A 27113-nucleotide genomic window follows, 5' to 3' on the forward strand; every position below is an offset into this window, starting at 1 on the left:
GACTGGGGCTGAAGGACAAGGAATGGAGAGTGACTGATCCCAGTTTCGAGATTTCCTTTGGGGGAGAGGAGAATATTCTGGATGTAGATACTGGTTCTAGTTACACACCACCTGAATATACAAAAACGCACTGAGTTGTACACTTTAAAACGGTTATTCCTGGGGCGCCTGGGTGGCTCAGTCGGTTGAGTGTCCAACTTCAGCTCAGGTCATGATCTCACGGTTTGTGGGTTCGAGCCCTGCGTTGGGCTCTGTGCTGGCAGCTTGGAGCCTGGAGCCTGCTTCTGATTCTGTGTGTCCCTCTCTCTCTCTGCCCCTCCCCTGCACATGATCTGTCTCTCCCTGTGTCTCGAAAATAAATAAATGTTAAAAAAAAAGAATAAAAAAATAAAATGGTTATTCTTACGTTGGGTGAGTCACACCTTAAAAAGAAATTATAAGAACAAAACCAAAAAAAACGTTAACTCACACAGGCTGTAAAAGACCCGGCGCTGGGCCAGCTGGCCATTCTGCATCAGAGGGAAGGGAGGCAGGGGGGAGGAGGCATGGCTGTCTGCTGTCCGGAAAAAGTCAGGGCAGGAGCTGTGGGCATTCTTGGGGAGGGAGAGCGTAAGCAGCTCACAGCTCGGAGGCCAAGAAGTCTGCCTCAGCTCAGAGGAGCGCTCCCCCTTCACCCAACCTGTCAGGCCTGGAAAGAAACGGGCGTCAGGTCAGAGGCCAGCCCACAGACCATTGAAGGGAACACAGAGTTCTGACATGAGAAGGAGAAATGACAATCACTCAGCCCAGCCCCACACCGAAGGAATGAGCAGTGGTGTTCACTGGGTGTTCTCAGCAGGGGGGGTGCGGGAAGGGGGGCCGGTGGGGGGCTCACCCCCGCTCTTCGGCAGAGCCCACGGAGAAAAGCAGATTTCCCCGGGGCTCAGCCTATGCTGGAAACACAGAGCCACGCCATCAGATGGCATCTGGGCCTGTGCCTCCCCTCCTGGCAGGGAAATGCCCCCCTTCGTTCCCCGCTGTGGGCCAAGGGCAAGGGTCTGGGTATGCACTGGCTTCAAAACATCAAATAAGTGAAGAGAAAAGAGAGCAAGCCAGGACTCCAGAAAGCTGTGGGGCCTAGACTGCGCCAAAGTGTGGCCCCCCACAGGGCACATCCACCCTGAACCTGTGGACGTGACCTTGTTCGGAAAAAAGCATCCTTGTAGATGGAATTAAGGTAAGAATCTTTCCAGGAAACCATCCTGGATCAGGGTGGGCCCTGCACCCAATGACGAGTGTCCCAAGAGGAGAAGGGGAGGGGACACAGAGAAGACCACGTGGAGGGCACAAGCCAAGAACCGCCAGAAGCTGGGAAGGGCACGGAAGGATCTTCCCTCTGCAGTCGGAAGGAGGGAGTGCAGCTCTGCGGACTGCCGGAGAGCAGCTTCCAGTCTCCGGACCGGGATCAATTCCGGTTTCAAGCAGCCCGTCCAGGGACCTTGTCAGAGCAGCTAATAGAGGCCCTGGGAGTCAATTCCACAGACACGTATGACGCCTGCATGTAGGGCCTCACGGTTCTGTGCCGAAGGCACACCCGTGAATCGATCATTCCAGTATGCTGGGATCACCGTTAACGGAGAAGAGCATCAGGGATGGTTAGGCGGTGCGGTGGAGGGCGGCCCGGGAACTCCTTACAGCGGCAGCGATGACACAGAGCTGAGTCACAGCCTGTAGGGGACGGCAGGGAATATAAAAACACCACACAGCCAACTCAAGGCCAACCGTGTCAGCAATGGCACAGGTAACCCTCAGCTTCTGTGTCCCAGAGACAAAAAGGAGAGATAGGGACCGTGGTGCAGAAGAATACTTGTAATATTGTGGTGCCTGGGTGGCTCAGGCAGTTAAGCGTCCGACTTCAGCTTGGGTCATGATCTCATGGTTTGTGGGTTCAAGCCCCACATCGGGCTCTGTGCTGACGGCTCAGAGCCTTCTTCGGGTTCTGTTTCCCTCCCTCTGCATTCTCTCTCTCTCTTTCTCTCAAAAATAAACATTATGGGGCACCTGGGTGGCTCAGTCAGTTAAGCGTCCGAGTTCAGCTTGGGTCATGATCTCACGGTTTGTGGGTTCAAGCCCTGCATCGGGCTCTGTATTGACAGCTCAGAGTCTGGAGCCTGCTTCAGATTCTATGTCTCTCTCTCTCTCTCTCTCTCTCTCTCTCTCTCTCTCTCTCTCTCTCTCTCTTTGCTTCTCCCCTGCTCATGCTCTGTGTGTGTGTCTCTCTCTCAAAAATAAATAAACATTAAAAAAATTTTCTTAGAGGCGCCTGGGTGGCTCAATTGGTTAAGCAGCCAACTTAGGCTCAGGTCATGATCTCGCAGTTCACGAGTTTGAGCCCCGCATCAGGCTCTGTGCTGACAGCTCAGAGCCTGGAGCCTGCTTTGCATTCTGTGTTTCTGTCTCTCTCTGCTCCTCCCCGGCTCACACTCTGTCTCTGTCTGTCAAAAATAACTAAAGAAAAATTTTAATAAAATTTTAAAAAATTTAATAAACATTTAAAAGAGTTATTAAAATTTATCAACACTTGCTAAGCCCTTTCCTTATACAACATTAACTCATGTAACCCTCACACCAACTCTAGAGGTCGGTATTATCATTATCCCCAGTTACTGGGTGGGTAACTGAGGCACAGGGGCTGTTATCAGCCCACCCTGGCAGGGAGCACATGATACATTCAAATTGGGTGACTTAAGCAGAGTTCAAGGAAAGAACAAACTTACAAAGTAGGGACAGATGTAGGAGTCCTACACACCTCGGGCTTGCAAAATTAGTGAGCTCTTAGCACCCCTGCCTCTGAGGGGTGAGGCAATGGAGCTGTCAGACCCTGGAGACACGACAGGCTATGTGGACGGTGAGAACCTGTGACCTATGACAAGGACACAGCTGGCCCACAGAGGCCACGGGGTGAGGGGCCGAACTGGGAAATAAATCCCCCCCCAGGGGTCCTCAATGGCTGAACCCAGCACAAGCCAGAGGACCTGGGAGTCCATTAGTGATGTGCACAGAGCGCAGTCTCCTGGGACACACCAGGCCGCATGGAGAAGTGAGGAGGATTGCTCCAGGTGGGCACACAGAAGATTCCAGAACAGGAAGGTTGAGTGATTCCAACCTGGGCAAGTCTGGGCCCAGGGTCCCCTCAACCACTCTTCACGTGAACACCCATAACCAGCAGACCTGTGCCCTCTCCTCAGGGGCCCCCCAGCCTGAGGGCCACCCCCTGCTGGGAATGTGCCATCAGCTTCTCCAAGACTCCAGGAATCCAGATTTTTATGCAACAGTTGCCTGATATTTAAAAGCTGGCAGCTCATTATGATTTCTTAAAACCCTGCACGGGTTCAATCAATCACACGGGTGGGCCGGATTGGGCTCTGGGTGTCAGCCCCCCGGGGGGGGACGGGGGGGGGGAGCTCAGGGCAGGGACCCCTAGAGAGCAAAGGCATCTGGGCGCAGTAATCAGGATGTTCAGAGAGGCGGCCGCGCAAAGCATTCTGGGTGAAATGAGGCCCACACACGGCCTGATGGGTTTGACTCAGAGGTGCCTGGGGTGGGGGCAGGGGCCGGGAGTTGGGGGGATGAAACTGAACAGGTTCTTTGGGTCTAAACTAGGAAGGGTCCCTGGAGCCACGCTAACAGGTTTCAGCTTGGAAGGAGAGAAGCCACTGATGCTTTTAAACAGAGAAATGACTCAGTCGTGTTCCCCTTCTCCCCACCACCCCAAAGCTGGCTTTGGATCAGGCTTTCTTTGGGGCGGGGGGGGGGGGGGGAATCAAGGAGCGAAAGAAACAAAGCGGGGCGGGGCGGGTGCATAAATAATGCCAGGGTGTGATGCACCTGGTGACGGAGGGTCGGCCCACGTCTGCACCTACTTGAGCAACTGCTGTGTGTCCCACGGCCCGGGTGAAGGGCAGGGTATGGCTGGTGGGTGAGGGAAGAAAGAAAGGGAGAGGAAAATCCCAGGTGGTGCTAGGAATGGGTAAAGGTGGAAGGAAGGGCTCATAATGGACGCTCGCAGGTCCAGGAGACAGAGGGGCCTGCAGGCAAGGGGCGGGGGGGGGGGGGGGGGGGGGGGGGGGGGGGGGGGGGGGGGGGGGGGGGGGGGGGGGGGGTCACGTGTGTGTGTGTGTGTGTGTGTGTGTGTGTGTGTGTGTGCGCGCGTGTGTGCGCGCGCGCCTCCTCCCCGAGGGCCCAGCAGCTTGGCCCAGCCTTCTCCCCCGTCACCCCCATCACACCAGCGGGAACAAACTCACGGCTGACATGGATTCCTAACTCGGCGCCCGAGCTGGGGGAGAGAGGGGAGAAAAAACACCCATCTGTTCGCTCTCTGATGGAACACGATTCTTCACCCGGTGCTTAGACCCCGTGCCTCTCTTCCCGTCTCTCAGCAGCCGCGGTGACGCCCATATAAATCGCTGCAAATGGGTTTTCCCGCCGGTAGCCGTGTTGTTTTAATAATGGTTCATTTTCTGCTCCAGGAAAAAAAAAATTCCGTCGAGAAATTGGGGACGGGGGAGGGGGGGAGGCTCATTCTCAGAGTGTGTGCACGCGCGCGTGTGCGCGCACCTGCAGGAAGATTCTGGAACATCCTGCTGAGACACCCAGTGACCTGTCTGGTTGGGTGATGCTTGTCCGAGGCCCAATGCATCCCATCACCTAGACAAAGGAATTTGTTGGGAAACTTCCTGGGCATATTTATTGAGCACCTACTATGTACATCTGAACTCAGTAGGGACACAGGGGTCTCCCGGGGCCTGCTCTTCCCAGACTCACATTCCAGAAGGGAGGAGGGCAACATTAACAACAACAACAACAACTGTGCAAAACTATATACTTATGAAAACTATTCACAAGGGAGCATCAGGTGAGACAAGAATGGATCTTGGTGTAACTGAGGTTCCCTGCCCCTCTCCCCAGCCCCCCGGAACTGCAGAAGGGACCCTCAAGCCGAAACTTGAAGGACAGGTGGATGAGTTGCAGGAGAGAAGGCCACTGGAGTGGAGGGATTCCGAGTCAAACATCTGAGACTTCATCTGGAAACAGGGTCCTTGCCGATGTCATTGGCTAACATGACACAGTGCAGTACCACAGCAGATCTAGACTGGGCCCTGAATCCAATGACAAGTGTCTTATTTTTTATTTGAGAGACTGAGAACAAAAGAAGGGGGGGGAGAGAGAGAGAGAGAGAGAGAGAGAGAGAGAGAGAGAGAGAGAGAGGGAGGGAGGGAGAGAGAGAATCTCAAGCAGGCTCCACACTGAGCCAATGCGGGGCTCGATCCCACAATGCTGGGATCATCACCTGAGCTAAAATCAAGAGTCAGATGCTCAACCGACTGAGCCACCCGGGTGCCCTGACAAGTGTCTTAGTATGGTGAGCAGAGGACCTTGCCGAAGGCAGAGGTGGAGACGGGACCGATGTGGCCACAAGGCAAAGAATGCTAAGGCAGGTCTGTAGCTTCTAGAAGCCAGGAAAGAAGCAAGCAAGAATCCTGCCCTGGGGCCTTCAGAAGACGCACCGGCTTGCTAACGTCTTTGGACTTTGGCCTCCGGAACTGTGGACATACACCTCCGTTCTTCTAAGCCCCCAAGCTGCGGTAACTCACTACAGCAGGTCTAGGAAATGAACACGGTTGGGATTCCCAGGAGCAACACCCTGACAAGCAGCTGGCTTACCTGGGCTGCGATGGCAGGAAGCGCTGGTAGGGGAGAGGGGAGGTGAGACAGGGAAGGGAGGGCACCGGGTAAAGAGTGTGTTCATGGACGGGTCATACAGGGATATCTCTCGGGCTTAATCTCCATGGAGACCAATGGGACACGCACCTCAGAGTTCCCTCACGTGAGGGGGAGGGGCTGGGTTGTTAATCTGCCAACAACCAGTCTTCACCGGGTGAGGTATGCTAGCAGGGGGAATGGATCTTCCAGAACTTTCGGCCGCCCCCAGGCAAGTCTAGGCTGCCTCTGCAGCCCGAGAGAGCCACCAGGCAAAGAGGTACAGGCACAGGTGGTATGAAACCATGGCATCGATGTGCATGGTGAGGTAGCAGCCCTGAGACAGCCTCCCGTGATCCCACCCCTCGGGTGATCCCTTCTTCTTGGGTGTGGATGGACACCACAGCTTCCTTCTAACCAACAGAATGTGGCAAAGGTGATAGGTTATCACTTGGAGATTAAGTTACAAAGAGACTGTGGTTTCCCCTGGCAGCCAGTGTGCCATGGTGTGCACTGTGCTACCCGGTGAAGAGGTCCACATGGTGAGGAACTGAAGGTGGCCTCCGACCGACAGCCAGGGGTTGGATCCTGCCAGCAACCGGGGAGGCCAGCAACTGGGGAGCCCGGCAGCAGATTTTCCCCGATGGAGCCTTCAGATGAGACCACAGCCCTGGCCACCATCTTGTTCGCAGCTCTGCAAGAGACCCTGAACCAAAGACACCTGGATTCCTGACCCACAGAAACTGGGAAGGAATAAATGTGTATTGTTCTAAGGCACAAGGCTATCTGGGTAACCTGTGCTATGGTGATAAGTAACGAGTGATGCTGAGTGCCACAGGGATGTGGGAAGGACACGTCCACACTGACTGGTAAACTATTTACTCGATTGCGTTAGATGTTCATGTCTCTCTCACCCATCTTACCCAGTCCATTAACGATCCCTGTCAAGTTCAACTCCCAAACTACCCTGAATCCACATTCCTTTCCCCACCTCACAGCTACCAGGTCATGTGGTGCCTGGGTGGCTCAGGTGGGTAAGTGTGCAACTCTTTTTTAATTTTTTTAAATGTTTATGTATATTTGAGAGAGAGAGAGAGAGAGAGAGAGAAAGAGAGAGAGAGAGAGACAAAGCATGACAGGGAGAGGGCCAGAGAGAGAGGGAGACACAGAATCCGAAGCAGGCTCCAGGCTCCGAGGTGGCAGCACAGAGCCCTACATGGGACTTGAACTCATGGACTGCGAGATCATGACCCGAGCCTAAGTCAGACGCTTAACCAACGGAGCCATCCAGGCGCCCCTAGATGCTCTTTTAAGCCACTCATAAAATGAACTCAAGATGGATTAGAGACTTTATCCCTGAAATGGCCCTATTAAAGTAGGACCATCATTGTCCCATTTTACAGTCAGGGAAACTGAGGCACAGAGTAACAAAGCCACTTGCTTAAAGGTGACTCAGCCAGTCCCAGGCAGGGCTGAGATTTGGACCTGGGTAGTTTTTTTTTTTTTTTGGCTTTTAGTATTTATTTTTGAGAAACAGAGTGTGAGCAGGGGAGGGGCAGAGAAAGAGGGAGACACAGAATCTGAAGCAGGCTCCAGGCTGCCAGCCGACAGCATAGAGCCCGACTCGGGGCTCGAACACACAAACCATGAGAGCATGACCTGAGCTGAAGTCAGACGCTTGACTGACTGAGCCCCCCAGGCGCCCCCGGACCCATGCAGTTTTAACAGCAGCACCGGGGTCTTCATCGAGATTTAGCTCATATGTCCCATGTGCTACTTCTCTTGCTTTCAGCCAGAGGGGCATTGCCAAGTGCCCAGAATCCTACGCCAATTTACACCCCTAGGTTTTGTCCAGAAAGTGGTTTGGTCTTGCACCGTGAAAGGGGCTTTCCCTGCCCTCGGGGGAGTCCCAGCCTCGCTTGGGAGCCAAGGGCATCAATAGCGTGAAATCCGCAGTAATGACCCCAGCCACCTCAATGCGTGCCGAGCACCTGGATCGCACTGATCCTGGGGGGACATTCCGGGAAGCTGGAAAGGCTTCCAGACCTGAGGGGCGCATCCATGGAGGGCCCTCCTTGTCTGTGGGGCCCTTGGCCTGCAGAGGGCGCTAAAGCACACAAAGGCCAGGGGCGGGCCAGTGATTTGCTGCAGGATGTGTCCCTGGAAACTCCTGTTGCTGGAAACTCAAGGGAGACATGTGTATTGCGTCTCAGGCTGCCTTTCAAGCCTCCTGTGTAAGTGTCCTGTGGCTGCCATCTCACAAGTCCACATACTGGGGGCTCCAAACAACAGACCGCTCTTGTCTCACAGTCCCAGAAAACAGGGGTCTGAAATCCATCCGAGGGGCCACAATCCTTCAGAAGGTTCTAGAGGAGGAGCCTCCCTTGCCTCTTCTGGTTGTTGGTGGCTGCCAGCCAGCCTTGGTGTTCTTTGGCCTGTAGACACATCCCTGCAGCCTCTGCGCACCGCAACCCCGCCCCCCGCCCCGTCTTCATGCGGCATTCCTCCCTCCCATGTGTCTATGTCTCGTTTTTTAGAATAAATTTATAATCCAGTCATACTGGATTAAGACCCCACCCTACTCCAGTATGAGCTCATCTTAACTAAATATATCCACAATAACCCCATTTCCAAATAAGGTCACAGTCTGGGGCATTAGGGGTCTGGACCACAATATATCTTTTTGGAGGGACACAATGCACCCCATAACATTCTCCCTTCCTTATAGACAGTCTCTTGTCACCTCTTTCGGGGCTGCACTGGGGCCGGTTAAATGCATCCACTTCTACTTTTTTATGTGGCAGTGCCCATGCCTCAATCTATATACTAACTTTAAAAAATTAAAATAAAATCAGGGGGCACCTGGGTGGCTAAGTCAGTTAAGTTTCTGACTCCAGCTCAGCTCATGATCTCGCGGTTTGTGGGCTCGAGCCCCACATGGGGCTCTGTGCTGACAGCTTGGAGCCTGGAGCCCGCTTTGGATTCTGTGACTCCCTCTCTCTCTGCTCCTCCCTTGCTCATGCTCATGCGCTCTCTCGCTCTCTCTCAAAAATAAATAAACATTAAAAAATTTTTTTTAATAAAATAAAATCAGGGGGCGCCTGGGTGGCTCAGTTGGTTGAGTGTCTGACTTCAGCCCAGGTCATGATCTCACAGTTTGTGGGTTTGAATTACAAGTCAGGATCTGTGCCGACAGCAAGGAGCCTGCTTCAGATTTTCTGTCTCCCTCTCTCTCTTGTCCCATCCCCTGCTCGCACTCTCTCTCTCTCAGAAATACAGAAACATTAAAAAAAATAAATAAATAATAAAAATAAATAAATAAAATAAAATCAGTGAACAGCTCTACTGCCTGGAGAATTTTTTAGAGATCCAGAGAAATTCAGTATTGTCCTTTGGGGGTGCACTGGGCTGCAAGTTATCAAAATGCCTAGCTGCGGCAGCTTAAACAAAACTTGCTTTTCCCTCACCAATCTGGAGTTGGCACCTGGCGCTGCTGGAGGCCAGCAGCTAGATGGTATCAGGGCCACCACTGACCAATTCCTCGGGTCACCTACATATCCCTCTGGGCCCCTTATGAGCCCCTCACTACAGCAAGTTGCTGTTTGAGCCCCGCTTTACAGAGGAAACAACTGAAGCTCAGATAATAACACGCCTACCTCTCCCTGACCCCCCAGCGACAGGCTGCTGCTTGGGCCTCATAGGCCAGAAGGGTGCCATTTGGCCACTTGCAGAAGCAGGGCAGGCTGGGAGGTAAGTTCAGGGCAGTGCACACTGCCACTCAACGAGCAGACGCTGTTTGTGATGAAAGAACACCGTCAGTGTTGGACGCAATAAAATGCGCCTCCCGTGAGCTTCCCTGCCTCTAGGTCTAGGTCAGGGGCATTGAGTGCCTTCCACATACTCGGCCTGACGCTACAGGCTCTGTTTGAATTATTTCTAAAGATTCAGAACAGCGTTTATCCCATGGAATCCTTACCATCTGTGAGGCACATGCTATTAGCAACCCATTTAACAGCTGAGAAAGCAGAGGCTCAGACAGGTCCAGGAGAACCTCCTGTAGTTACTCCCACATTGAATAATTATTGAACACCTACTATGTGCCGGGCCATTTGGGCACTGAGGACGCAACAGTGAATAAACTGTCCCTGAAGCCTTAGCCCTCGGGAGGGGCGTAGGGAGAGGGGTGGCCAGAAATAATACAGATGATATTAGTTCTGGAATAGCCCCTAGCGTAGGCTGGGCTCTGCTGTGTGGGCTTTCTGTCCACGATGCTGCTTATTTATCCCAATGAGGAAACTGAGACTCAGAGAAGTTAAGTAACCTGCCTGACATCACACAGCCAGTAACTCTAAAGGCAGGATTTAAACCTAGGCTCCAGAGCCTGTGCATAGGCAAGTAATATAATGTCAGGAGGTGATGATTCAGGTGAGGAGGGCTAAGTAGCTAAGGAAGTTCCTTCTAAGGAGGAGGCATATGTAATTATCCTCACTTGACAGATGGGGAAATTGAGGCTCCGAACAGTTAACTGAGCTGCCCAGGTGGGGGGGGGGGGAGGCGGAGACACAGCCAGAAAGAGGTGGGGCCAGGATCTGATCCCAGGTAGCCTGGACTCCACTGCCCAACCACACAAGAGAAATGGTGCAGAGCAAGTGGCAGCAGGCTTGAGGGCTGCCTGGAGGAGGTGGCTGTCTCCAGGACTTGAAGGGATTGGAGGAGCAGGGAAGGGGGAAGGGAGGGTACAGCATAAAGAACCCGACTGGGCTTGGCACCTGAATACATTCCTGGGGACAGTTCTTCGAGGACAGATTTCCAGGCACAGTCCTGCCTCGGCTTCCCGTCCCCCCACCCCCACCCCTCAGGCCTGCTCTGCTTAAAGGGAAGGCAGACACAGGGGCTTCATTAGCGCCTCGGAGGCCTCAGCAGCCCTGGGGGGATGAAAAGGGCCTGAGAAGGGAGCCATCCTAATTTTGGCACACCTGGCAGGGGGCACAGGGCCACTGAAAAGGAAGCAGCTGGGGCCGGCTGGGCAGGCCCCGGCATTGTTCCAGCTGGATCCGCTATCAGAGCTTCAAATGCAAAACCGGAGTAAAGGGGGTGGGGGCGCCGGTGGCCTCTGGTCCTCCTTTAATAGACCAAAGGACCCTGGCGGCTTAGCTCTTTTTCCTAATTTAAAGATATTTTCAGGCGTTTGGGAGCTCCCCTATGGTGAAGCAGGAAGGTTGGAATGGAGGGGGTGGGGGGCCTTGAAACTCTCATCGTGGTTGTCAATGGAGGATGGGGGAGAAGGCAAGGGAGAGGAGGGACTCAAGGTGATTTGGGACCAAGGATGGGACCCTTGAGGAATAAGGAGGCCGCTGTGTTCTAGGCTCTCTTCTGCCTCAGTTTTCCCTCTCTGCGACCTCTGAGATACCTCTGCAGGAAATAGAACGGATGCAGATGTAGCCAAACATTGGGCCCTAAGGAAAGCTGGGGAGGGGGGGAGGCTCTTCGGGGTCCACTTTGGAGGCCTTCAATTGGGCCATGGTGGGGGGTCTTGCCCCGTGCCCACCCGGGGCAGGGCAGCCGGGCCAAAGGGGAGGTTGTCAGGAGCGGAAGCGGCCAAGCCAAGCCGAGGGAGGAGGTTGTGCATTTGCCCAGAAGGAGTGGAATGGGGGAGGTGTGTTCCCTATCAGTTTGGCACTTCTGGTACCAGGGCAGGAACGGGAGAGGGGAGCCAGGCCAAAGGGGTGCAGCCACCTCCAAGTGGGGGGATGGGGCTCATCTCCACGGGGAGGCTGCACAGGAACCGGGAGAGAGCCGGCCAGGGACCCTGGCTAGATGGGACCGCGTGGCCTGGGGACAGCTCGGGCTGGGGGGAGGTCCCTTCCCTTCAGACCAGGCTCCCCTTTCGGCCCTTTTCTCCCTCCACGTTTCCTTCCCCTCCTCCCTCCGTTGCTCATCCCACCCCAGCCTGCCATCCTTCCTGCCCTCGCCCCCCACCCCACCTCACCTCTCCCCGGCCTCCCCTCTACCTCCATCCCCCTCCCAGCTCCCAGGCCAGCTCTCCAGCCTCCCGCGGTGCCACCTCCCCGGGCTGCCTTTCTCTTCCCTCCTCCCGGCTCCCAGCCAGCCCGCCCTCCTCCCTCTGACTGGCTCCCGCCTCCCCATCATTCTCCCAGCCCCCTCTTCTATCTCTCTCTCTCCCTCTCAGTCTCCCCCCGCCTCCCCCGTCTTTCCTTCATCCGGCCCCTCTTCCCACCTTCCCCAGCAGGAGAGAGGGGCCGCACTCTCCCCACTCCAGCCCCCTCCCCGGGCAGGCTCGGCTCCGCGCCCTCCGCTGGGGCCTCCGCCATCTTGCGGGATGCTGGGGAGGGAGCCGCGTGCAGCAATGGAAACAATACATCTTTTATGAAGCGTCCCCCCCCCCCCGCCCGCCTGGAAATCTTACATTAACGTGGCATTGATTTCCCTCGGAATGGAAGGGCCTCTCCTGCGCCCCCGGAGGGGCTGGGAGGCGGGGCGGGATTTGGGGAGGAGGGGGCCGTGTTGGGGGTGGGGGAGACAGTCTGCTCCCGGCTGCCTCGAGCCCAGCAGCCGGCACCCCCCACCTCGTGCCCCCCAGATCCTGGCGCCGCGCAGAGGCAGCCCCCACCGTGGGCTCCTAGGCAGAGGGACGGGTCCCAGACTGGGGAGGGGGGGAGGTGTCCGGGAGCATGGCTTTAAATTAATTCCTGGACGTTGGGCGCCCAGCAGAATCCCTCCTAGGCCTTAACATTGGCCGGAAAGGACGCAAGAGAGCCTCGGCTGCCCCTGGGCCCACGGTGTGAGGCCAAATGGGACACGTGTAACCCTCCCCCCCCCACCCCCGATCCCTCTCCCCTCCCCACCCACTTGCTTCCCTTCCTCTCTTCTCTCCCATCTTGCCTCCTAACTCCTATCCTTTCCCAGTTCCCTCCTCCATCCTCCTCTCTCCTCCTCCCCGTACCCCCATCCCTTCCCTGCTGCTCCACTGCTCGCTCCCTCCACACCCCCTTCCCTGCTTGCTAATGGCCCGGTGGCAGGAGGCTCCACGGCTGTCTGGGGAGGAGATTCGGATTTTGCAGCCAGGGGGAAGTACTGGAGAGACCGGGGTGGGGGGAGAGGAATGATACACACATAAATCTGGGATAATGACGGTGGTGCTAATGGGGCTGGCAGCCCGCAGCTCCCGCTAGCACCACCCCCCCTCCCCCACCCCCCCACCCCACCCCTCAACAACCAACCAGGGCTCACCGGCTCTCTCGGATCCTTGTCATCTTTCTGAATGGGTCCTGCTGGGTGTAGGAGGGGGGCAGGCTAGTGTGGGACACCTCATGCCACACTGGGTCCCCTTACAATCTGCAGTTTGCCACTCACCTGCCTGCTGCAGCCCAGAGCAGATAGGCATAACAACAGGGTCTGCAGGTCCTGCCCCCGGGGGCCCCCCACCATCTGGAATCCCCATATCTCTCGGTTTCCTGAGGTCCTGCCACCTGCAACATGGCATCTTACATATAACTGAACAGTCAGGACTGGATTTTCCTGCCCTTTCCCCATTTCCTAGATGTGTGACCTTGGGCAAGTCACTTAATCGTCTGAGATTCAGTTCCCTCTAAGTCGAGGACAATAACAACCATCTTTAACTAGAACATGAAGCATGATCCTCACAAGTTCAATGTTATGCAAAAGAGACCAGACAGAAGAGGGCACACGGTAGGGTTCCATTATATGAAATTCAAGGACAGGCAAAACGTGCCTATGATGACAGAGTCAGACTGGGGGCTTTGGACTTCCAGGAATGGGCATGAAGGAATTTTCCGGAGGGATGGACATATTCCCTCTTGGTTTGGGTGGTAGAGACACAGGTATATACATGCCTAAAAATTCATTGAGTTGAAGCTTAAAATCTGTGCACTTTACCTTATCCAAGTTAATACTTCATTTAAAAAAGAGAGAAGGAAATAGAGAAAAGAAAATGTCCCCTAGACATCACACCCTTCTTCCCATTTCTGTGGTCCCCACCCTAGTCCCGCCCCCATCACCGCTCACCTGGACTCTTGTTGTCACTTCTGCCCTGGACTCCTGCTTCTGCCTTCACTCCTATCAGTCTTTGCAGGGCCCCAGAGGCGTCTTTGAAAAGACAAGAAGTTTCGGGGCGCCTGGGTGGCTCAGTCGGTTAGGCCTCCCACTTCGGCTCAGGTCAGATCTCACATTCGTGGGTTCGAGCCCTGGGTCAGGCTCTGTGCTGACAGCTCAGAGCCTGGAGCCTGCTTCCGGTTCTGTATCTCCTCCCTCTCTCATGCTCTGTCTCTCTCTGTACAAAAATAAATAAAACATTTTAATAAAAAAAAAAAAAGACAAGACAAGAAGTTTCATGTTGTCACTCCATTCAGAACCCTGCAGTCCATCCCGCTGGCTCCTAGGTTCAATTCAAACCCCTCACTCAGCCTCTTTGGGAACCTTCTCCCCCTTGCTTACTGCACCTCAGTTTCACAGAGACTTCGCACTAGCTGTTCCCCTTCCTAGAACACCCTTCCTCCTAGATCTCACTGTGGCTAACACTGCTGCCTTTGAGTCCCAGCTCCACGCCACCTCCTCCATGGGGCCTTCCCAACCACCCCCGGTCCGTCTCCATCCACCAGCTCACCCTCTGATACTCTGTCTTCATGTGGACAGCCTGCCTCCCACTCCCCACTGGAACACAGTCTCTTGTCAGCCCTTGCCTCTTGTCCTCAATGTGCCGCCCAATATCTGGCACCTATTAGATGTTCTAGTTTAGGTTGAATAAGTGACTTAAATAAGAATATTGTAACTATTTAAGGATATAACTGATGGAAAGTCCCTGGCGTGACAGGCACTCAGTAAACCGGGGCTTTTCATGAAGATGGGACATGAAAATAGTCTGTGGCTATTTTCTCTTTTTTAAAAAAAAAATGTATTTATTTAGTGAGAGAGAGAGAGCACAGAGGAGAGGCGGGGGGGGGGGTGGTCTGTGTGGAGAGAATCGCAAGCAGGCTCCTCACTATCAGCACCGAGCCCAACTCAGGGCTCCATATCATGAACCAGGAGATCACAACCTGAGCAGAAATCAAGAGTCAGATGCTTAATTGACTGAGCCGCCCAGGAGACCCTGTGACTATTTGCTCTTGTCCCCTCTCCCAGTCCAGAACTTGGGGAGACAATTTGGAGTAGGAGATATTCTCCCAAAAGGAAGATATTTGCAACAGGTATATCTGACAAAGCATGCATGTTCGTAATATATAAAGAGCTCCTGCAAATCAATAAGGAAAGGACAACCAAATTTATAGAATGATAGAAGACTTGGACAATTAGCAAAGTAGAATATCAAAATAGTCAATAAGCACATGAAAGAAAGGATGCTCAATGTCCTAAGTCATCAGCAAAATGCATATACGACCACAGTGAAATATCACAACGCAACCAACGGACATGGCTAAAATGACGAAGACTGATGGTACCAAGTGTTGGCAGGGATGTGGACTATTGGAACTTTTTTTTTTTAGTAATTTCTATACCCACTGTGGGGCTCAAACTCCTGACCTTGAGATCAAGAATCACATGCTCTTCCAACTGAGCCAGCCAGCCACCCCTGTAACTTTAAACACTGCTGGTGGGAATGTAAAATGCTGCAGCCGCTCTGGAAAACTGTTTGGCAGTGTCTCCTAAAGTTGCACACACACCTGCCCAGTAACCCAGCCCTTGCACTCCTGGGTATTTACCCAACAGAGAGATAAACTGGGTTGATACACAAGAATGTTCATGGCAGGTTTGTCACAAGAAGCAATCACTGCAAACAACTCAAATATCCATCAACAGCAGAAGAAATAAATTGTAGCAGAGTCTTACCATGGAATTTACACAACAAAGAAAAGGGACAGATTAATAATACTTGTGATGGTAATGATGATTCCCATAGGTTCAGTGTTAGGTGAAAGACACCAGACAGAAGAAGGCACGCAGTAGGATTCCATTTATGTGAAATTCAAGGACACCCAAAAGGAATCTATGGTGACAGAGTCAGACTAGGGGATTTGGATTTCAGGAATTCAGGCAAGAGGGAATTTTCTGGAGGGATGGACATATTCCCTCTTGGTTTGGGTGGTGGAGACACAGGTATATACTTGCATAAAAATTCATTGAGCTAAAACTTAAGAGCTGTGCACTTTACCTTATCCAAGGAATACCTCAGTCAAAGGTGGGGCGGGGGGCGGGGCAAGGAGGGAAATAGAAACAGAAAAGAAAAAGGCTCCTAGAGCTGGGTATGGTCCATATGCTGTGTGAATCCTGGGAGGTTTCACAGTAGTCTTCCAGGGTGGACAAAAAGTTGGAAAACTTAAACAGTTGCCCCAGATTCAGGAGGGAAGTTCAAGGGTGGGAGTGCCCCATCCAGTGTCTCTGGGGATGAGGGCTCCTGGCTTCCTCTGGCACTGGGCTGGGAGCAGTGCCATCTGAGGGCAAGAAGATCCCTTTGAGGTCTCCTTCCTCCCCCTTCATCCCCTCCAGCCCAAGCTGTGGGCCTGCCAACTCCTGTACCAGAAACCACTAGTGAGTCTGGTTGCTAGGGCAACAGGGCTGCGAGGCCCCCAGGACCCCGCTGCTCTGCCTCATTGCGCGGGGAGCTTTCCCCCCGTTTAACGTGAAATAGGTGGGGCGCCTGGGTGGCTCAGTCGGTTAAGCCAGGTCATGATCTCACGGTTCGTGGATTCGAGCCCCGCATTGGGCTCTGTGCTGACAGCTAGCTTAGAGCCTGGAGCCTGTCTTCAGATCCTGTGACTCCTTCTCTCTCTGACCCTCCCCTGCTCACGCTCTCTCTCTCTCAAAAATAAATAAAAACATTAAAAAACGTTTTAAATAAAGTGAAATAGGAGTCAGGGGAGGGGGAGACCCCTTCCTCTGATCTTGAGGAAGGTTCTCCCACCAGCCATCCCAAACCAACGGTTTGCAGAGGAGGAGGGAGAGGGGAGTGGTATCTGCTTCTTGGGTTTTACCAGCTCTCTGACTCCCTTATTTTATTTGTTTATTTTTAAAGTTTAGTTATTTATTTTGAGAGAGAGAGAGGGGAACAGAGAGAGACAGAGAATCCCAAGCAGTCTCTGCACTATCAGCATGGAGCCCAACATGGGGCTTGATCTCATAAACTGTGAGACCATGACCAGAGCAGAGATGCAGAGTTGGACACTTAGCCGACTGAGCCACCCGTGCACCCCCCACCCCCTCCCCCCAGTCCTCTAAAAGCCCAAGAAGACATAGTCTCCCTCTAGGTCTGTCTTTTCCTGTTTGTGCATTCATTTCTTTCCATGGGAAAAATGGGTAGAAATGATGGGGAGAAGGAACATTGCATTTGGAGTCAGAAGGGAAGAAAGGCTGAGGGTCTGGCAGCCTTCCTGTGCGACCTGACTCATTCCTTCACCTTTCTGGTACAAAACTGAGACAATAATAGTTCCTACTTCATAGCTTACTGTAAGGGCTTACATGGATTCACACGTGAAAAACTCTTAAAACAACTTCCGGCACACTCGATACATCTGATGTTGTGTGTATGTGCACGGTCCTGTGTCGGTCACTTTCGTGCGTAATAAGGTATGTGACCCTCACAAGCAGCGTTGTGGGATAGCCATGATCACACCCCTTTCAAAGACTGGGTAACTGAGGCTCCAGTGTTCTTGTAGGCAGACCATTCTCCAGTCTCCTGGGAATCCTGGACCCAAGCCCTCAGCTCAGCTGTAAAATGGGCTGGTGGCTCCCTGCTGAGGGTTCAGAGGGGGGAAGGGGGGGTTGCCTCTAGCTCCTTTCTTCCTGCTTCCTGCGTGTGTGCAGAGGCACCCCTGCTATGGGGCCAGCGCTACCATAAGCAGGGAGTTGGGAGTGTTTCCTGACCTTTCCCTTTGTCTATTATGTGCTGCAGGGGATGCAGGAAATCCCTCCTTGGGGCAAAAAAAAAAAAAAAAAAAAAAAAAAAATTCAGATATTCCAGATGAACCTTCCTGTCCCCCATCCCAGTTCCCTCACTAGCGGGCCCACTGTTATCTGTTTGGTGTGTATCCTTAGAAATCTTTTTTTGAACATTTACATACACCTATGCCCACCTATATAAGTAGTATTGATTTGTGTGAGGTTTTTTTTTTTTAATGTTTATTTATTTTGAAAGAGAGAGAGAATTCGAAAAGGGAAGGGCACAGAGAGGGAGACAGAGAATCCTAAGCAGGCTCTGCGCTGTCAGCGCACAGCCCTACTACGTGGGACTCGAACCCCCGAACTATGATATCGTGACCTGGACCCAAACCAAGAGTCAGACGCTGAACCCACTGAGCCACCCAGGCCCCTGATCTGTGTGACGGCTTGGTCTGAGTTCCCTCAAAAGCAATGACCCTGAGACAGGCAAGGGTTTGGGGGCAAGCTGTTGGTCTGGGAGGGGACCCCTGGAAACAGCTGCAGGGGATTGTGGAAGTGAAAAAGGAAGGGCAGGCTGTGATTTTCAAAGCTGTCCCCCCTTGGGGCTTACATCGCAAGAGGCTCTTTTTACAATACACTGAGGCTCCTCCCACAAGAGGCGGGGTCTGTGAGCCTGTCTTCAAATCTGGGTGGGGCTTCTGACTGCTCTGACCAATGGCGTGTAAAGGAGGTGATTCTGACAGGCTTCAGGGGCTGGGTCACAGAAGGTAGGATGGTTTCCACCCAGTGCTCCTCTCTTCGCTCTTTTTCCTCCTTCCCCCTCCTTCCCCCTCCTCCTCCTCCCACTTCTTGCCCTTGGAACCCAGCCATGTTGTAAGGAAGCCCAGCTCACACCTGTGGGCGTTACAGACAACAGCTCCAGTTAGCAGCAAGGACTGGTGCCCCTCAGACACCCCAGCCCCAGCCTTTGAGGCTCCCAGCTGAGCAGAGACGCGCTGTTCCCCTGGTGCCCTGTCAGAATCCCTAATTCACAGAAACATGACAGAGGAGAAACGATCATTGTCTTAAGCCCCTGAATTTGGGTGATTCGCTAAGCAGGATTAGACAGTTAATATAACAGGGAAGGTAGGAAGCCAGCAGGCTGGGGGCATTAACGAGCAGGTGACCCCTGTGGGCACCCAGGGCTCAGTCCTACCGGGGACCTCTGGAGGACTCTGGGAGTGGACTGAACATCTCAGCCTCGTTCCCCGCCCGCCATCCTGGGGCACAGCCACCAGCTCCCATCCCTCCCCGAGAGAGGCCTGTTCCTGGGAGCCATCACTGCCGGGCTGACCCCTAAGAAAATCCCCCCAGGTGGGGATATAGCTCTTTGCGGTGGGATGCTGCAAGGCTATACGGGAACTGTCCACTAACGCTTCAGGTGACCCCAGATGAACCTAGGGCATCGACCACAACACCACACATACTTTTTAAAGACATTTTAGACTTCAGTTACATCACACCGCACACACTGCACACATCGTTCTGAAACTTGCTCTTATCACTGTATTAGTTTCTTGTGGCTGCTGCAACCCACCGCCTCAAGCTGGGTGACTTAAAGCAATGGAAATGTGTTCTCTCACAGTCATGGAGGTCTGCAATCAAAGGATCACAGCAGGGCCACGCCACACTCCCTCGGAAGGCTCTCAGGGAGGATCCTTCCTTGCCTCTTCCAGCTTCTAGAAGCTCCTGGCATTCCTTGACCTTCTTCCCCATGTTTCCCCAAAGCTCCCTTTCCTTTCTTGTGCAAGGATGCCAGTCAGCAGATTTAGGACCCACTGTAAAATCCAGGATGATCTCACCTTGAGATCCTGACCTCGTCAGTCCTGCAAAGACTGTTTCCAAAGAAGGTTCTGTCCAAGGTACTGGAGGGGTTAGGACTTGGGCATGCTTTTTGGGGGGAGCAGGGGACACAATTCAATGCACTACGGTCACAGAAGATTTGGGTGCTTTTTGCACTTTTTGGGGAGCTTCGTTCTCCATAGTCGGGACCATAATTCACTTACTAATTCATCATGCCCCTCGGCTTTATCTTGGGTCGTTACCGACTTTTTGTGCTTGCCCATGTCTTTGTCTGTACCGGGTTATGCAGGACAAATATTCCTCTAAAGGGGTTCCTGTCAGTAGCGAGCTGGTTCTGAATTCTAAGATAAGTAGGGTAGGACAAGATAGTCCCACCTGGACTTCAAGATTGACCCTTCCCCCTCCTCCAACCTGCTCAGGGTGCTGGGGGCCTATCCGGCTCCCTGGTCCTCTGGTTTCCTGGCTTTGGTCAACAGGGGGCGCCAGGAGATGGAGGGAGGGAGGGCAGAGGGATCAGCTCCGAGCTGGTCACTCACCTGACCAGGACCACAGATCCTAGGGGTGGTAACAGCTCCCCAACCTCACAGGACCCTAAGGTCACGTGCTTCTCCCATTCCTACAGCAGACCTCACCTCACCCACGCAACAGAGTCTGCTTTGCAGGGGAACTGTAACCACATAGGGCTTTTCCTCTTACCTAAAGGGTTTTTTAAATTAATTTTTAGTTAGTTAGTTAATCTCCCTCTCTCTCTGCCCCTCCCCTGCTCACGCTCTATTTAATTTTTTAAAAATATAATTTGTCAAATTGGCTTACATACAACACCCAGTGCTCATCCCCACAAGTGCCCTCCCCAATGCTTTTCACCCACTTTTCCCCTCTCCCCCACCCCCCTCAGTTTGTTCTCTGTATTTAGGAATCTCTTGTGGTTTGCCTCCCTCCCTCTCTCTGTTTGTAACTATTTTTACCCTTCAAAGGGTTCTATTTAGAGAGAATTTTAAAATATTTAGCTTTGGGGTGACTCGGTAGCTCAGTCAGTTAAGCATCTGATTTCAGCTCAGGTCCTGATCTCAGGGTTTGTGGGTTCGAGCCCCGCGTCAGGCTCTGTGCTGACAGCACTCAGTGCCTGCTTGGGATTCTCTCTCTCTGCCCCTCCCCTGCTTGCTCTCTTTCTCTAAATAAATAAATAGTAGATAGATAGAAATTTTTTAAAAAGCCATAACCATCAGTTCAATTCAATTCCACAGAAATATACTGACCGCCCTGTACATGCCAGGCATTATGCTTGTCAAGACAAGATTAATGAAATCCCCCTCTTTCTGGAGCGTATGGCCTCGGTCATATGCTTTCACTGACACCCAGACTTGGTGTTGTGTGCTTTGGCTCATAGAGTTTCCCCCTGTATTTGGATGGTTCAGGTGGCTAAAGGTGTTGGAATAATGACTGGGGGACAATATATTGGTGTTATTTGTTATATTAGTTTATCAACAGTTAAAGCCTATTTGGGGGGTGGGAGAGGAAACTGTAGTCCAGAAGTTTAGGGGCCCAAGCTCTGCCCCCCCCCCCCCCCCCCCCACTGCCTGGATTTGAATTCCAGATTCATGATTCCTTGCGGTGTGACACTGGACAGCCCCTCATCTCCCTATGCCTCAGTCACTCCATCTGCCAAACAGACCTCATGCTAGCAACCTGCCTTCTAGAATCGTGGTGAAAAATCAGGGCGCTCTATAAAGCTTTAGACAGCTTCCGGCACAAAGCAAGCACTCGGTAAGTGGTAGGCTATGAGGATGATCCCTCCAGGCACCCCGGGGAGCAGTCGGATGGAGGACCCAGATTCTGAACCCGCAGGGCTGGGGTGGAGGAGCAGGAGGGACCCCAGCCTCCGCTCCGCTTCGTGGGGCTGCCAAACGGTAGAGGTACGGAGGAGGGGTCCGGCCAACCCCAGCAGGCGCGTTAATTACCTCTCAGGGTCACGGGTCTTAAGGAGCCCCTCTGCGGGATCTCACCCGGCCCTCGGTATATTGATCTCGGTCTAATCTCTCAGCAGGCGGGCGGGTCTCTAAATCCTCCTTAACTCGCCTTTCCTGCCCTCGCCGGGCAGGGAGGCCCCAGGCAGGGCTTAGCTCGCAGCGAATGAGGGCTGGGAAGCCAGAGCGCTTTGGGGGACATCTCTGCCCCTCATAACAGAAGATGGACAGCGCGGTGTGTACACAAGGGACATTCCCCGATGGGGGGGGGACGTGGAGGGCAGGCTGGCACTCGGTCCCCTCTGCCCGCCTGTGCGCGCCAGGACACCGCCCACTGCTCCCCCGACCTGGATCCACCGTTGTGGCTGCGGACCCGGTAAGCCACCTCTCCGGGGCAGCCCGCTGCGGCGCCCCACTGTCCCCGTTGGGGGTCTGGAGGAGGATTTGGGAGCCCATGAAGGGCCCTGCTTTGTGGCTCCATGTTCTTGCAGGAGCCACAGCTGCAAGGAGAGGCCGGCTGGCTGGGCTCTGCTGGGGTGATGAGCGCTGCTGCTGAGGTTACCAGCGCTTTTCCGGCCAAGGTCAGGTGGGAGGGGGCTCCCCGGGAGGCCTCAGTTCCCACCCTTGAAGTGAGCTCCGGTAAGGGGATGGGGAACCCTGGGGTTCTGCCCAGATGCCTGGTCCAGGAGGGAAGGTCCCGTGGGGAGCTAGTGCAGGGGACGGGGCACAGAGGTAACCTCAGAGATGCAGCTTGGTGACTTTGTTAAAGCTCTGAAGGCAGAGCGGTCTCGGTTTGAATCCACTTTTTGCTGGGAGACCCTGAGCCAGTGACTTTGCTTCTCAGGGCCTGCTTCCTCCGCTGTTACTTGTCACCTCCCCTGTTTGGGGTCAAGGGCTGAGTTAATGAACCGGTTCTGAGTGAGTGCTCCTCCCGGCCAAGAGAAAAGGTTACTAACCAACAGAGGCGTGAGGACCATGAGGGGCCGCACAGGCTCCTACCTGGGGGGTGTGGGGCAGCGTGCTGAAGCAGACACGAGCCCTTGCCCTGGGCCAGGTGGCACGGATGGCATGGGCATAAGGTAGATCTCTGTGGGAGCAGGGGGGTGCCTGTTGGAGGGTCTGCACAGGCTCCAAATCACATCTCTCTCCCTGGAGTGAGGGATGGGCATCAGTGGGCCCGAGTTCAGGGTCAGGCACGGTGTGCCTCGGTGGTTGGATGTCCCCGGCACACGCACACATTGGGACACATCTGGACCATACCTGGAGCACATCTTCCAGGTTCCAGCCACTGGTCCATCTTGACCTGGCTCAGCCAGCATCAGAGAGGCACTAAGGCACCTGGGTGAGGTCTCCTTTCCTGAGAAAACACAAAATCAGGACACGTAAAGCGCGCTTAGTGTATGCCAGCCACTGTCCCGAGCCTTTCACGTTCATTAGGGCACTTCCTGCCCACCTGGAGTCAGGGGTGTGGTCACCTGACTACTTCTGACCAATGAGTTGTGAGTGGAACTGATAGGGTCATTCCCAACTAGAGCATTTAATTGCCTGTGCATGATCTTCCAAAGCTCTTATTTCCTTCTGGCATGTCAGCAAGCAATGTTCCAGAACGTTCCAGAGTGTGCTCCACCAGTGACCATGATAAGCAGACCCTCCACACAATGGCCCCAAATGGACATGGAGTATGAGTGAGAAATAAGCCTGTGATTTTCAGTCACTCAGATGCTAGCTTTCTCTCTTTCTGCAACCTAGCCTGTCAGAAATCACACACCCACATCGTACAGCTGAGGGAATTGAGACACAGACAGGTTACGTCACTTGCCCTCAGTCACCCAGCTAGTAAGTGACAGTCAGAGTCAGAATCTGGGCAGGCCAGGGCTTCCTGGGTGGCTCAGTCGGTTGAGCGTCTGACTTCGGCTCAGGTCATGATCTCACAGTTTGTGGGTTCAAGCCCCGCGTTGGGCTCTGTGCTGATAGCTCAGAGCCTGGAGCCTGCTTTGGATTCTGTGTCTCCCTCTCTCTACCCCTTCCCCGCTCACACTGTATCTCTCTCTCTCAAAAATAAACAAACATTAAAAAAAAGAATCTAGGCAGTCTGACTCCAGAGTTTATGTGTTTTTAAAAAATGTTTATTTTGAAAGAGAACAAGTTGGGGAGGGACAAAGAGAGGGAGAGCGAGAATCCCAAACAGGCTCCATGCCATCAGCACAGAGCTGGACGCAGGGCTTGATCCCATGAACCATGAGATCATGACCTGAGTTGAAATCAAGATTCAGAGACTTGAGCCACCCAGGCGCCCCTAGAGTCTGCACATTTTTTATTCCTAAATGGTCTCTCTGGAAGGAAACAGTCACCCTGGGGGGCCTGGAAAGTATGAAAAATTCATAAACTGTGGTGGATTCTGGGTGGGGCTACCTTCTGTGGCCTCTGATTGTTTGGGTCTCTTTGTTTTTTTTCTCCCTTGAACACGGACTCTCCAAGAAGTTTTCCCTCCTCAGCTCCCCTGTGGTATACCCACGAGGCTGGGTGAAAGAAGCGGGGTGGGGACTCCTCACTTAGAAAGTTCAGCTCCTGGGGCGCCTGGGTGGCTCAGTCGGTGGGCATCGGACTTCACCTCAGGTCATGACCTCGCAGTTCGTGGGTTTGAGCCCCATGTCAGGCTCTGTGCTGACAGCCTGGAGCCTGCTTCAAACTGTGTCTCCCTCTCTCTCTGCTCCTCCCCTGCTCGCACTGTTTCTCTCTCTGTCTCAAAAAACAAATAAACATTTAAAAAATATTTTTTAGGGGCGCCTGGGTGGCTCAGTCGGTTAAGCCTCCAACTTTAGCTCAGGTCAGATCTCACGTTCATGGGTTCGAGCCCCGCGTCAGGCTCTGTGCTGACAGCTGGCTCAGAGCCCGGAGCCTGCTTCCAGTTCTGTGTCTCCTTCTCTCTCTGACCCTACCCCTCTCATGCTCTGACTCTCTCTGTAACAAAAATAAATAAAACATTAAAAAATTTAAAAAAGTTTATAAATAAATAAAAGGAAAACAAAGTTTAGCTCCTGCAGCTCCACCTCCGCCCCGCCCGGGACCAATTCCCAGAGTCCTAGCAGATCTGCACCCATTCCCCAGCTCCTCCTACACCCTGTCCACGGGAGCCCCAGCACTCCCTCCAAGGCTGCCTGGAAGAGATGAAGGTCAAACCTTGCAAAAGAGAAAAGCCCTGAGGCCAGACGGCGCCCCAGGCCTGAGCCGAGCTTTCTGAAACGGCTTCTTACCTCTTCACCCCAGCCTGCTTCCTCTCTCCTCCCAGGCTCTGAGGTCCCCAGCTGCAGCCCCAGAGCTCCAGCCCTCGAGGCTGGCCGGGAACACGGGCCAGGCCGGCTCAGGACACCTCCCCCGCAAACCTCAGCTCCTCCTGCCCTGACCGGTTAACTCGACACTTACTCTACATTAAATACCAATTGGGCCAATTTTCTGCTGTAATTAAAACCTCTGCAGACGTGTGTTCCCTGCTCATCAGTGATGAGTTTATTAACCTCCAGCTCTGAAGGAATGTGGGGCAGGGAGAAGGACAGAAAAGAGTTTGGCTCCGGGCAGGGGCCGCATGGCCGGTCGGCTGTGTTTGCAGAAACGTCAGCCTCCATGTGCTGCCTGCCTCTGGGACGGAGACTCAGAAATATCCATTCCTGCCACGCGGACGTGCTGCAGCCCCGGCACCGTCACAGAGGGTCTTTAGAGAGTTCCACTTCTCAGACTGCTGGCCAGCAGGTCGTCTGGAACCCGGACACATGGCCTCTGCCAGCTGAGCAATCTGGACTTGTTTGTCATGCAGCATAACCCAGGGGTGTGGTACCTATTACATATTATATCCCCACTTACAGAAGGTGAAACCGAGGCAGCCCAGTTTGCTTATGAATCCAGGGGAGACCAATGTGGTTCTTGGCAAGGGAGCCCCAGATTCTAGAGACAGACTCTGAAGGTTGAAGGGGAAGCAGGCCTAGCAAGTTCCCTAGTCTGCTGCAAGTGTGAGGACCATGGCTGCCAGCTGCAGGGCAGTGCACCTGGTGCAGCTCAAGCCATCAATGGTCTCTGCTCATCAGAGAAAACCTGCAGATTGGAGCATGAGCCAGCCCCCAAAAGCAACTGTTTTGTTCTTTTGATGAGTAGATTGTATTTCTTTTTCCTTTTTATTCTTTATAAAAATGTGTTTATTGGGGTGCCTGGGTGGCTTAGTCATTAAGCGTCCAACTTCAGCTCAGGTCATGATCTCACCGTTTGTTGAGTTCGAGTCCCATGTTGGGCTCTGTGCTGACAGCTCGGAGCCTGGAGCCTGCTCCAGATTCTGTGTCTCCCTCTCTCTCTGCCCCTCCCTTGCTCATGCTCTGTCTCTGTCTCTCTCAAAAATAAACATTAAAAAAGACTTTAATGTTGTATTTATTTTTGAGAGAGAGTGAGAGAAACAGCATGAGCAGGGGAGGGTCAGAGAGGGAGACACAGAATCTGAAGACAGATTCCAGGCTCTGAACTGTCAGCACAAAGCCCGACATGGGGCTCAAACCCATGAACAGTGAGATCATGACCTGAGCTGAAGTTGGATGCTTAACCAACTGAGCCACCCAGACACCCCCCAGAAAATTGTGTTTTAAAAATGTATTTATTTATTCTTGAGAGAAGGATCTAGCAGGGGAGGAGCAGAGAGAGAGAGGTGGAGAGAGAATCCCAAGCAGACTCTGCACTGTCAGTGCAGAGCCCAATGTGGGGCTTGATCCCATGAACCCTGAGATCATGACCTGAGCAGAAACCAAGAGTCAGATGCTCAACCCATTAAGCCACCCAGCTGCTCTTGTGGGTCAATTACAATCGGACCCTTGGGTGTGCAAAGGGGCCCCAAAAGAGGCACAGGCCCTGTTGGAGCCCCTCGCTGAGGTGGGGCATCCAGACCCCCTGCGGCTGGCTGCCCCTCCTCACGCTTCACGTGACTCTTGTCCTTGACTCCTGTTCACTCCCCCCACCCGCTCCCTCCCTCTTCAGCCTCTGTCTTTCCTTCTGTTCTCTCTCCCAGGCTCCTCCAACCCGCTCCTCCCCAGCTCTCCGCCACTTCCTTGCCCCAGACGCGGGGATGTGAGAAAGTTCCGGCAGAAATTGCAATCTCCTCTCCTCTCATGTGGCTCCTAGATAAGACAGTAAAAATCCGATTTTCAGCAATTTGCTTCATTTGTGGGCTCTCCCTCGTCTCCCTTTCTCCCCCTGACACCAGCTTAGCAAAATTGCCTGGGCGGAGTGGATATTTTTAATCACTTAGTAGTCAGAAGAGGATCATAAAAAGTTTTACAGGAAACCGGCAGGCCCCGTGCAGCCGGCTGCTGGCGGCGAGATTTGGGGTGTTAGCGGAGGAGGAGCGGGGGCGTTAGCGGGACCAAGGCTTCTAGTCTCGCGACAAAAGAGACACCAAATGGGCTTCCCCAGCGCACTCCCGGAAGGGCCATCTTCTTCCCCAAGCTGGAGGCGGTGGCGGGGACACAGTGAACACTTATTGAGCACCTTCTGGATGCCAGGCACAAGCAGCTTGCTTTATGTGTATTGAGTCCAATGCGGGGCTCGAACCCCACCGTGAGATCATGACCTGAGCCGAAGTTGGAGGCTTAACCGACTGAGCCACCCAGGCGCCCCTGAAGGAAG

The 27113-nt window shown here is 53.5% G+C and overlaps 2 long non-coding RNA genes across 2 annotated transcripts in view; both read right to left on the reverse strand.

The window, feature by feature from the left end:
• Nucleotides 1-299: 299 nt before the first annotated feature.
• On the reverse strand, nucleotides 300-13955 carry LOC115274144. Its single transcript, XR_003901111.1, has 4 exons — nucleotides 13786-13955; nucleotides 12991-13028; nucleotides 470-1707; nucleotides 300-342 (listed from the first exon to the last, which is right to left on the reverse strand). It is a non-coding gene; the product is annotated as an uncharacterized LOC115274144 (long non-coding RNA).
• A 55-nt stretch (nucleotides 13956-14010) lies between these two features.
• Nucleotides 14011-27113, reverse strand: part of LOC115274143 — a 19393-nt gene continuing 6290 nt past the window's right edge. Inside the window, exons 2-3 of the long non-coding RNA XR_003901110.1 lie at nucleotides 22716-22812; nucleotides 14011-14050 (exon numbers count right to left, since the gene is read on the reverse strand). This is a non-coding gene — a long non-coding RNA (uncharacterized LOC115274143). The remainder of the gene's footprint in view (nucleotides 14051-22715; nucleotides 22813-27113) is intronic.

This window comes from Suricata suricatta, chromosome 12, assembly GCF_006229205.1.
Source record: "Suricata suricatta isolate VVHF042 chromosome 12, meerkat_22Aug2017_6uvM2_HiC, whole genome shotgun sequence".
NCBI lineage: Eukaryota > Metazoa > Chordata > Mammalia > Carnivora > Herpestidae > Suricata > Suricata suricatta.